Source organism: Myotis brandtii, unplaced genomic scaffold, assembly GCF_000412655.1.
Source record: "Myotis brandtii unplaced genomic scaffold, ASM41265v1 scaffold115, whole genome shotgun sequence".
In the NCBI taxonomy this organism is placed as follows: domain Eukaryota; kingdom Metazoa; phylum Chordata; class Mammalia; order Chiroptera; family Vespertilionidae; genus Myotis; species Myotis brandtii.
In genome coordinates, this window is record NW_005353967.1 from 17,826,980 (window position 1) to 17,838,286 (window position 11,307).

The 11,307-nt window shown below is 40.9% G+C and overlaps 1 protein-coding gene across 2 annotated transcripts in view; it reads left to right on the forward strand.

Annotated features, from left to right (window-relative positions):
* IQGAP2 (IQ motif containing GTPase activating protein 2) overlaps positions 1–11,307 on the forward strand; it is a 283,664-nt gene that overhangs the window by 104,428 nt on the left and 167,929 nt on the right. The gene's annotated exons all lie outside the window — the stretch shown is intronic.

Below are 11,307 nucleotides of genomic sequence, written 5' to 3' on the forward strand. Positions count from 1 at the left end.
ACAACAGAGCAGAGTGTGTCCTCTTGTCACTATTTCCTATTTCTCTCCTATTTTTTAAGTTAAAGTTTCTGTCTTTGGGGGAAAGCAGGCAAAATCTAATTTGTAATGGAGAACCAGTTGTCCATTAAACAATAGAAAACTGAGTCATAAAATCTGTCTTCATAAAACTCCTCCATACTTTTGGAAAATGACTCATTTTTAGGCAGCGTCTGCCATAGGAAGTTGCCAGAAACTGATGTAACTTGGATAAGCTTGACGCTTTGTACAAGTTTCAAGGCCCCTGTAGAGAAAGCATTAAGAACCAGAGACCATTGTACACATCTCTGTGTGCCAGGTTATCAGTCCATCAGCACACGTCAGTGTAGCACTTCGAATGTTCTAGTTCAGCTTTTCTCAAACCTTAGCTGACTTCAGAATCACCTGGAGAGCTTGTTAAAACACAGGTTGCTGTGTCCCATCCCCAGAGTTTCCATCCAGTGAGTCTTGGAGGGGCCCAGGTTTTTACATTTCTCCCAAGTTCCACGACTTGTTCAGGCTGCTGGTTTGGACACAACTCTGAGATCCATTCCTCTGGTTTACCTGTCTGAGTCACTAAAAAGAATTGATAATTTTAAAAAATGCAGCCAACTGAATCTCCCTAAAATCTTACATGTTTACAATGAAATCATTCTCACAAGTGATGGCATGGATTGTTTCTCAGTCATCTTGGGTTATTGAATGGAGACAGGAGCTCTTGCACTCAGGAGCCCTGTGTATTGCTAACGGGGGGCGAGGTAAGAAAAGCTATGTCGTGTTGTCTGCCCTCGCCTTTTGTCAAACCAGGATGTGCGAGATCCCTAGAAATTTAACAGATTATTATTTTAAGATTGGATCACAGGTGCTCTTGCCTGTAGAAGCTCTAAGATGTTTGAATTTATTTCTTTCATTTAGTCAAAGAATTTCATGCTAAAATTTATAGGTTTGAATGTAAACTTGGATGCAGGGAGAAGAATTCAGTAGTATTCAACAAGAATTTGCAAGGTGACTCAGCACTGAATGAAAGATTGACTTCATTGTGTCTTGATAGAACATAGATAGTATGGTAGAGTGGAAAGATTGATCATTAGCCAGGGAAATCTGTGTTGTTGTGTTCCTTAGACATCAATGCAGTGGACTTGGGTAAGTCATTTATTTGAGCCTTAGTTTGGCGAGGAAATAAGAATTTTTGGAATAATTGATCTTAAAAGTTCTTTTCTGGCCTTGGGATTTTATGTTTTTATGTTTTTATTTACTTCCAACTAAGTAAATGATGCCCTTTTCCCACTTCACCACCATCCATACCCATTCTAAATTGAATGCCTGATAACTGTATAATACCCTGATATCAGAAGGAGAGAAAATATAATTAGCAAACTCACAAATTTCCTTTCAGTGTTATTTTTTCAAAAGAAGAGAGATTTCAACCACGCTGTGTCCTGTTCATTAAAGATCTTGCCATATCAAATTCTTGCTACCTGTGTTGAAATAAGGAATTTGTGCATCTTCCTAAAAAGCACACACTTACTTTTGTCTGCAGATGTCTAGCAGCTGAGTAACAGATGAAAATGTAGCTTGTTGCAAGTATAATATGGGGGTGGGGGTGTTTCTAATCACTTTCTATGCAATCAGCTATGCAGTAATAGCTCAGTTTTCATCATCTAGCTCTGAACAGAATGGGAGAATCATCAGCAGTCTGTTCTGAAGCCTACTTTTCTAAAGTACTAGGAAGAGAAAATTTTTTATCTAGTAAGTAGTGAAGAGTTCCTGATTAATAATCACATTTATTTTTACTGGCTTAAATCGAGATGATTAGGAGAGAATAAAGGTGGGGTGAAGATTCAAGATTTCAAAGACTGTGACATCCTGATTCAGGTGGTTATTCACACCTTGGGCTTTATTTACCTGCTCTTTGAGGCAGACACAATTAGATCCCAAATGCCCTTTACCCAGTGATCTCTTACCTATAGATTTAAGAAATTGTGTACTCAAGCAGGAACCTGCACACTGTAAGATCTCTTTAGGAATCTGTCAATCTGAGGCATCTGCTCTGAAATGGGTCACTGTGAGGAGGCCCCCCTGTAAGGGATCAGACAGCCCGCTCTCAAATTCACCTTGAAGCCCAGCAGAATTCTGGTCTTGATCACGTAGGGAATCAAACAGCCGTTGGAACTGAATGAAATGCAGTACCTTGTCTAAAAACCTGACTCCCCACCTGCATCTGACTATGGTTTTATTATCCATGCTACCTGTCCTAAACATTTGACTTTTCAAAACTCATGACAGCCCGACTAAGTGATGTACCAGGTAAAGCGATTTGACGGTCTTTTAATAACAAAGCTAGAGACCCTGCGAGGGCCTTCTGTTGCTGCTGTTCTCCAAAGGCACCTTGTATTTGAGAATCAGCTGGTGCTAATCCAGTGACGTGCAAACTGAACGTCTGTGATTATGAGAAAAGAGTTGAAGGCAGTGTTGACCAGTCAAGCCTTGTCTGGCATAATGGAGGCCACAATTTCTCACTTTGCCTTTAACATGGAACCACAAAGAATTTCTTTGTTAAGAATCAGAAAACATAGAACTGAACAAGCCAGAGGAAGAAATGATATCATGGCCCAGTTGAATCCACTAAAAGATATTTTTATATTGAAGAAATTCTTTAACCTTATAACCGCAGCATTCACATTCTTGAGTGTATTGAATGGAAGATTCATTTGATAAAGTTAACATAAATGTCCTCATTGAAGATTTAGAGAATATTTTTAATGTAAGACTATTAAAAATCTGAAATATGTCCCTAATCTACACATCAGTGGTAACATCAGGATGATGACATCCCTGCAGCTGTACTATAACCTGTCACAAAGGTGTGCCTTGTGCCAATGCAGTCGGCAAGGAAGCTCTCTTTTTCTATATTTTCTTTGAGGAAGCCCACGCCTGTCCATTATGCAAGTGCGTCTGACATGTTGTTTAAGTACACTCCCATGAGACTGCCCTTAAGTCTGGATTGGGGAGAGCTGTGTCTTTGCATTTTCAAATATAAGAGAGAGATGTTGTTACCTGATACTCAGAGAGTCTTGGCTGCAGTTGAGCATCCGTCTCTGGATTAGTTTACTGTTGTTTTATAATGCTACTTTTTTGTTTTAACCAATTGTGCCATTGTTTGCTGATGGAAATTGTTTCATGCTGGCAGGAAATTGTTAGGCAGTTCTAGAATTTCCAATAAATGGAGTACCCATGTTATTCTTTGCATCAGCAAAAGGATAAGTTGTTGGGTTTTTTTTAAATTCCCATCTCCCACCCCTCCCCTTTGGCAACCATCAGCTTGTTCTTTATATCTGTGGTCTGTTACTGTTTTGTTTTGTTGATTCATTTAGGTTGTTTTTTAGATTACACGTGTAAATTAGATCATACAGTATTTGTCTTTCCCTGTCTTGACTTATTTCACTTAGCAAAATCCTTCTAGGTTCATTCATGTTGTCACAAATGGCAAGATTTCATTCTTTTTGAGTTGTGTAATATTCTGTTGCACATATATACATCACATCTTATTTATCTAGGCATCTATTGATAGACATGTAGGTTACTTCCATGTCTTGGCTGTTACTAGGAATGCTGCAATGAACATAAGGTTACATATATCTTTTCAAATTAGTGTTTGATAATTACTAGTAGGTTTTTGACCATATTTAAAGCTAATTTGAGACTAAAAATCTAGAGGCATCTGTTTGATAATTACTAGTAGGTTTTTGACCATCATATTTAAAGCTAATTTGAGACTAAAAATCTAGAGGCATGCAAATTTATAAATAGAAGTGCTACTTAACAGCAAATAGTGCATTTGTTGATTCAACTGTTGAATTTTCAAGGATTGCTACTTTTTAAAAAATTTTATGTGAGGAACTATTTTTTTAATAGTATTTTTATTGATTTCAGAGAGGAAGGGAGAGGGAGAGAGAGATAGAAATATCAACGATGAGAGAGGATCATTGATTGGCTGTCTCCTGCATGTCCTCCAATGGGGATTGAGCCCACAACCCGGGCATGTGCCCTGACTGGGAATGGAACCATTATCTCCAGGTTCATAGGTCAAATTGCTGATTCAATCCTTTGCTTTATCTGATCTACTGTTGAGTCCCTCTAATGTATTTTTCATTTCAGTTATTGTATTTTTCATTTCTGCCTGGTCCTTTTTATGTTTCCTAACTCCGTTTTTATGTTTCTATCTCTTTGTTAAAGTTCTCACTGAGTTTATCTACTTATCCCCTATGTTCAGTGAGCATCCTCATAACTAGTGTTTTGAATTCTGCATCTGGTAGATTGTTTAGTTCTTTTGCTGGAGTTTTGTTCTGCTTTTTTTTTTTTTTTCATTTGGGACCAACTTCTTTGTCTCCTCATTTTGGCTGCCTCCCTATGTTTGTTTCTATGTATTAGGTAGAGCTGTTACATCTCCCGGTCTTGGTAGAATGGCCTTACGTAGTAGATGTCCTATAGGGTCCAGTGGCACAATCTTCCTGGTCACCTGAGTCAGGTGCTCCAGATGTGTTTTTTGCGTGGGTTGTGTGTGCTCTCTTGTTGTAGTTGAACCTTGATTGCTGTTAGCATGTCAATGGGGGGGATTGACCTTCAGATCTGATTGGCTGGAAGGACTGACTGTGACTACAGTGGAGGAGCTATTGTGCAGGGGCTGACCCCCTGGAGCAGGATTCACTTTAGCGGGCCTCTGGTGCCTGCCAAGTCCACCCTTTGGGTAAGTTGTTTGTGGAGGTGCTCTGGTGTGATCTGAAGCTGGCCACCTGGTGTGTTGGTTCTGGGGCATCTTGGGAAATGGTGCAAGCCCAGGTCAGTCACTGCCTGTGCCCAGCTCGGGCTGCCTGGTATGAGCTACAGGGTGATCTGTTGATGGTTGCCACTGTGCTGGGCTTGGAGGCACCTGGGAGATGTTAAGGTGCGAACCAAGGCCAGCTGCCACTACTGCCAGTTTTGGGGCCACTTAGAAAGAGGTATAGGGAATGCTGAGGACAGATGCTCTTATTTGGGATTGTGAACCTTTGAGATATTTTAGTAAAGTCTGCAGCCCAAGCCAAGATAGGCCATTTGTGTGGAAAAACTGTTGTAAGCAGCTTGGGTGGCCTACAAATTGAGTGGAGTGGGATTTCAGGGAATCACCAGGGCAAGGCGAATTGTGTTTGGTTGATGGAGACTCAGACTTGACGCCCGCCTGCCAACTCTGTGGGAACATGGTTCATCTAAGTAGCAAAATGACAGAGAGAACCTCCCCTCCAGCGCTGAAGCCAGACGATTCAGTTCCTCCCCATCTGTCTCTGGCACTTTTCAAGCTGCTGCCCCAGTGCTGGAGTTTGGACTGAGTGAACTTGTCAGCAAGGAAATCCATGTGCAGTCCTTTGGAAGGAACGCCTGGGACTCCAACAGCCCTCCCTGTCACTCGCCCACAATCTCCACTGGTTTTCACAGCCAGAAGTTATGGGGACTTTTCTTCCCGGCACTGGAACCCTGGCCTTGGGATCCTGGTGTGGGTCTGGGACCTCTCACTTCTCAAGGGGATCTCCACAGCCAAGATATCTCTCCTAGTTTTTAACTGCCACATGTGGGTGTGGGGCTTGCCCGTTCCATGTCACCACCCCTCCTACCAGTCTTGAAGGGGTTTTTGTTTAGCTAGTCTTCATGCAGTTCTCAATAATGGTTGTTCTGTGGTTTAATTGTAATTTTGATGTGGTTTGGGATGAGGTGAGCACAGCGTTCACCTACTCTGCCATCTTGACCAGAAGCTCCAAAGCCTTTACTTGCAAAGAAATAGCCTCTTGGTCATTATAAAGATTTTAACAGTAAGTAGGAGTGGCATTGTCACCCAGTCCATTTGGGCATGAGCTTTTTCACTAGTCCAGGTCTCCTGATGACTTATTTGACTGCAGGGTGTGGACATATTTTGGCTGCTTCTAGAAGGGTCAGGGACACCAGCTTCTCAGATGACACCTCCTGTACCTGCAATCATACCTTCTATATCTGTAGTGTGATTCAAAGTCAGGTTACTCTCTTAGGTTCCAGTTTAACATGTGAATTGTAGTCTAGTGTTATTACTTGATTTAGGGGAAACTCAGAAGGGTGGATACCCTGGTTTTCTATGCATAGTTTTTAAAGCAAATGCACCTATAGCGCACAAGGGTTTGTCCTTTTTCTGGCTGGTCACATGAGTAGGTCTGTGGACAGTCCTGGGCAATCCTTTTTTTCTCTCCTGGCTTTTAAAGGCCCGATACTGTAGGGTTTGATCCTTCCCTTTGGCAGGGTGTGAAATCTGTGAGGCAATGGAGTTTCAGAGTTTCGGTGTCCCCTGGGTAATACTAACACCCCATTTAATGTCTCCTTTTCATCAAAACCAGATTTGTGTCTCACTTATTTCCCAGTGTCTGGCCAAGATAGTGATCTTTATGAAAACAAACTGGCAGTAACTCAAGCCAGATAATATGGGAGCCCTCTGCCTCGGCAGAGGGAAGCTGTTAAGGGGAACAGATGGAGACAGTGTCTAAACGTCTTGAAGAAGGTGTGTGCTTGCTAGTTTAGAGGTGCTTCCTGTCTCGCAAGGACTGTTTGCATCAGGAGAACTGGTGGGGACCTGAAGGCCTTCCCAGCCCCGCCAGGGACCCTCCCATAGCCCCACACTTCTGACCACACTTGATGCCACATCAGATGCCACTTCTGATATAGAAGCAGAAGTGGGATGTAAAGAGCAAATAAAGTGAACTCTTACCTGGTGTGATTAGAAAAACAAGTATCGACAGAAGAACGTCCAAACCTGTGAAGAACTTTTATGAGAGTTTGAGCCCAAACTCTGACGACATATGCCAGGGAGCAAGATCTCAAATACTCCAGAGAATGACGGCTTTGCAGTTTCTTTTATGCATTTGAAATTAGTGAGGGGACGTAAAGAAGATTACATGGAGGTGGGAGAAAGTAAGGTGGCAATTGGGTTACAGGATGGTTAACAAAATTATGTGCTCTTTTGAGGGTGGTTATGCTTTTTTTTCAAAGATGTGTTAACTTAGATGTGCAGAAACAATGGATAGGACTTGGTTAAGGCCAAGATAAACCTTTTACTAAAAAAGTTACATGCTTTGAACGTGACTACCCATTATGACCTGCCCAGTTAAGAATTTATGATCAGATCACCCCGTGAGGTTAATTTCCATAGAGCCCCATTTTTATCCACAGAAGTTATTGTACTGTCTAGAGAATTGCCAAATATACTGTGTACAGATTACTAATATTCTATGTGTAACAATTTATTTAACCATCAAGCATGAAGACTGTCATATTAATCTCTGAAAGTATAAGCAGGACTCTAGGAGATTCCTGTGCATTGGCCGTCATTGTGATTATTTATTGTTACTAACCAGTTTCCTGGCTATGTGTGGATGGTAAGCATTCGGTGCAAGGGAAGGGAAGAAATCACTGATCTGCATTCACCAGAGCTCATGTCCTGGATGTTGGCAATTTTTTTTCTCTTCTTTTTTTTTTACTATAAACTTCAGTGTATCTAAACTCATGGCTTATCATGTATTAACTTGCTGATTCACCTCCTTGTCTCATGGTTTTCTTTCTTCTGATTCAACTTGTGCCATCAGAAGAAAGATTGTATATTCTGCAAGTGTTACTTTCTTCATGTCTTCCTCTTCAGAGTCTTCCTTTTGCATCCCTCTCCAGTCTCAACTCTCTGGCCACCAAGCCCTCAGGGGATGTCCTTTCATCTTGTCAGGAGTCAGTTCTCTGATCACCAGTGTGGATCTTTGGCTCCTTAAGGTGGCTTGTTTATTGTCAGATACCCCTTGTTCCTTTATGTCTTCGCATTTGTGGGATTTTCTCTCAGCGGCTCAGCTCTGATTTTTTCTTACATCCTGGAGCTGTTATATCTTGGCCCACACTGCCCACATCATCCTTGCGTTTTTCTCTCACTGTGTCTCACACACATTTTGGTCATTTGGTAGTTTATGTTTGTTTTTATTTTTAATTTAATTTACTTTTTTATGGGTTTTGTTGTTTGTTTTTTTGTTTGTTTTTGGTAGATATGGTTTTATATTGGTCTTTTGTTATTTCATGTATAACTTGTTTATCCAGCAAGTTAATGCTCCTCAATAGAGTAGACTCTGCTCTGTTTATTTCATATATATTACAGTTGCTAGCAAGTCACCAGCACACAATGAGTGTTCAATAAATACTTAGAGGAAGCAGGTAAAATGTGCCATGAGTTAGATATGTTATAGGAGGAGATGGAGCCTTTGTGTAGTCACCAGCATTAAGTGTGTCTGTTTTACAAAACCAGAATCTCTATTTTCTCCTATTTTATTCATAGTTAATCCCGGCTGAGGGAACTGATTCATAAAAACAGGTCCAGTTAGTGATTGCCTATTTGTTCACAATGAGAAATCTAACTTCTGGACAACTGGAAGGTCTGTGTCAGCTGCTCAGTGCAAACTTCTCCTTTGGCAGAGTTTCCAGAAGGTTGCTCTAGGGCCATGGACAGCCAAGATGACTCATTTGAAGCAGCTCCGAAATCCTCGTGTGTGATCTCTAGACTCCAGGACACAGTGCCAGTTCTTGCTCTTCAGTTTCCTATCTTCCTTATATAGTAGATGACTCTGCTTTTTATGAATTAAAGGGCTGATCTCTGGACTTGGGAATGAAACCTGTTCAATGATGTTCTAAAGGCCAGATTCGATTTGCTTGAGAAGCAAAGGGAAAGCCATTTAGATAGGAGCAAAACCACAATCACAAGGCTTTCAAACAGAATTGCCCGAGATATAATTGGGCATGTGACTAGTTGAGTTTCGTGGACCCAATAAATAGTGTTAGTGAGCTGAGAGAATGGTTCTTCTGAGTACAGGCATACCTCATTTTTGTATTTTGGTTTATTGTGCTGCACAGATATTGCGTTTTTTACAAATTGAAGGCAAGACCTTCCACCAGCAAAAAGATTAGGACTCACTTTATTGCCGTGGTCTCGAACCAAACCCACAATATCTATCTCTGAGGTATGCCTGTACACCTGTACAAGGGACAGGACAGTTTTGAAAGGGCAGGTGGGAGTGCTGAGTGATGCCGAGGGAAGGTCAGAACTTTGAAAGAGAAGTATGACTGATGTCTGGTTAGTTTCTTTATTTTGTTTTTCCTAAAGCTGATTTGTGTGTAATTTACATGTGAATAAGGGATGCTGTTACTAAGTTATCATCAAACTAAATTGACTCAATAATTTTGTATGGAACTTAAGAGTATACAGAATAATAATACACAGTAGTTCCCTCTTCCCCATCCTCAGTTTCACTTTCCACAGTTTCAGTTACTTATCAACCATGGTCTAAAAATATTAAATGGAAAATTTCAGGATAAACAGTAAGTTTAAATGGCACATGATTCTGAGTAGGATGATGAAATCTCACACTTTCCCGTTCTCTCCTGCCTGGGACATGAATCATTCTTTTGTCCAGGTATCCACACGCTCCTCACCTATTAATCACTTAGTAGGCATCTTGGTTACAGATCAGCTGTTGAGATGTCGCAGTGCCTGCATTCAAGTAACCCTAATTTTACTTAATACTGACCCAGAACTCAAGAGTAGTGGTGCTGGCAATTCAGATATGCTAAAGAAAAGCTGTGATGTGCTTTCTTTAAGTGAAAAATATGTATGCATGGGGAAAAAACATAGTATATATAGGGTACCATAGTATCCACAAGTTCAGGCATCCCTGGGGGTCCTAGAACGTATCCCCCACAGATAAGGGGGGATCCTATATACAGGCATATAAGTGATTATTTTAAAGAATGGCTTAATGTGAATCCTAATGAGATTTCTTATACTAACAGGATAAAAGCTGTGAGGGTGTGGGGCATAATTCCTGGGCTACTTTGTTATATTGTCCTTTTTCCACTGATGAGTATTTTTACAATCTTATAGCTACGTATTTATTAAGACCTTCTTTGGCCCATGGATAGTGTCAAGGGTAGTTTTGAAGTGGTTTGATCCCAGGAAATCTGGTTGAATAAACACTGATCGATGGCCTGATGTAGGAGTTTATCATCTCTGAGCAACTGATAACCACTCAAACGTGTATAATAAGCTGAATGGCAGCTTTTGCAGCTATCGGTAATGATGTTCACATGGTGCCAATGGGGGTAAAGGGGGTTCAGTTGGTCTGGAACCCGGGTTGGCTCATTTTATTTCTGTAAAGGGTCAGATGGTTTTTGAGGTCCATGGGGTCTCTATTGCAGCTACTTATTTAACTCTGCCTATATAGCAGGAAAGCAGCCATAGACAATACAAAAACAAATTCATGTGGCAGAGTTCCAATATGACTTTATTTATGCACTTGACATTTTTTTTCATGAAATGCTGTGCTTTCAAATTTTTCCAACTATTTGAAAATATAAAGAATATCCTTGACTCACAGGCTGTAATGCACCAATTCCTGGTTATAACATAGAAGTAGGATGGATTTAAGGGCAAAATGATACAACTTGCAGGCTGCTATACCTTTGCAATAGTATGAAAGGGAATGTTACCATTTTCTTAGCAACTGGTAGTTTTTATACCGTTCAATTTCAAAACCCATTATTTTCTTAGCTTCCCCCCCCCCCAAACTAATTATTAGCTCTTCTAAGATAGTTGGTCTATAACCAAAGTACTGTTTTTCGTCTCTGGATTTTAGAAGCTGTGGTTAATTACTAGGTTTCCTGCTGTTTTAAAACGAATTGTGTACATACACAAATGTGCGTGCATATGTACACACACACACACACACACACACACACACACGAGGGCTCTTTACCTTAACTTCAAGTTCTCCTAATCTCCTTTTTTATTCACCACTCAGTGGTTCTTCATTCTCCATGTTTCAATTTATTTCTGGATGTCTTGGTTTTCTTTTGATAAAGTCCTGTTTCTTCCTACTCTCTCTGATAGAGGAAACCACGAGAAGGACTTCTTAAAATTAAGAACACAATGTAACTTCAGCTGTGAATCTTGTCTACTTTGAGGAGAACCAGTCTGAGGTCCATGGTTGACATCCTAGCCCCAGAGGCGGGATTTACGTCCATGAGAGCGTGGTGTAGGGAAAGCCAAACATTGTCAGATGGACATTATAAAACAGCCCCAAGGTGTGCTCGTCTCCTGAGGTGAGAACCTTTGCTGGTCTGTGACTAGTAGATTAAGGCTGACAGATGGAATCTGTTCCTGGGAACAGTGTCTCCTCCTCCTCCTCCTCCTCCTCCTCCTCTTCCTCTCCTCTT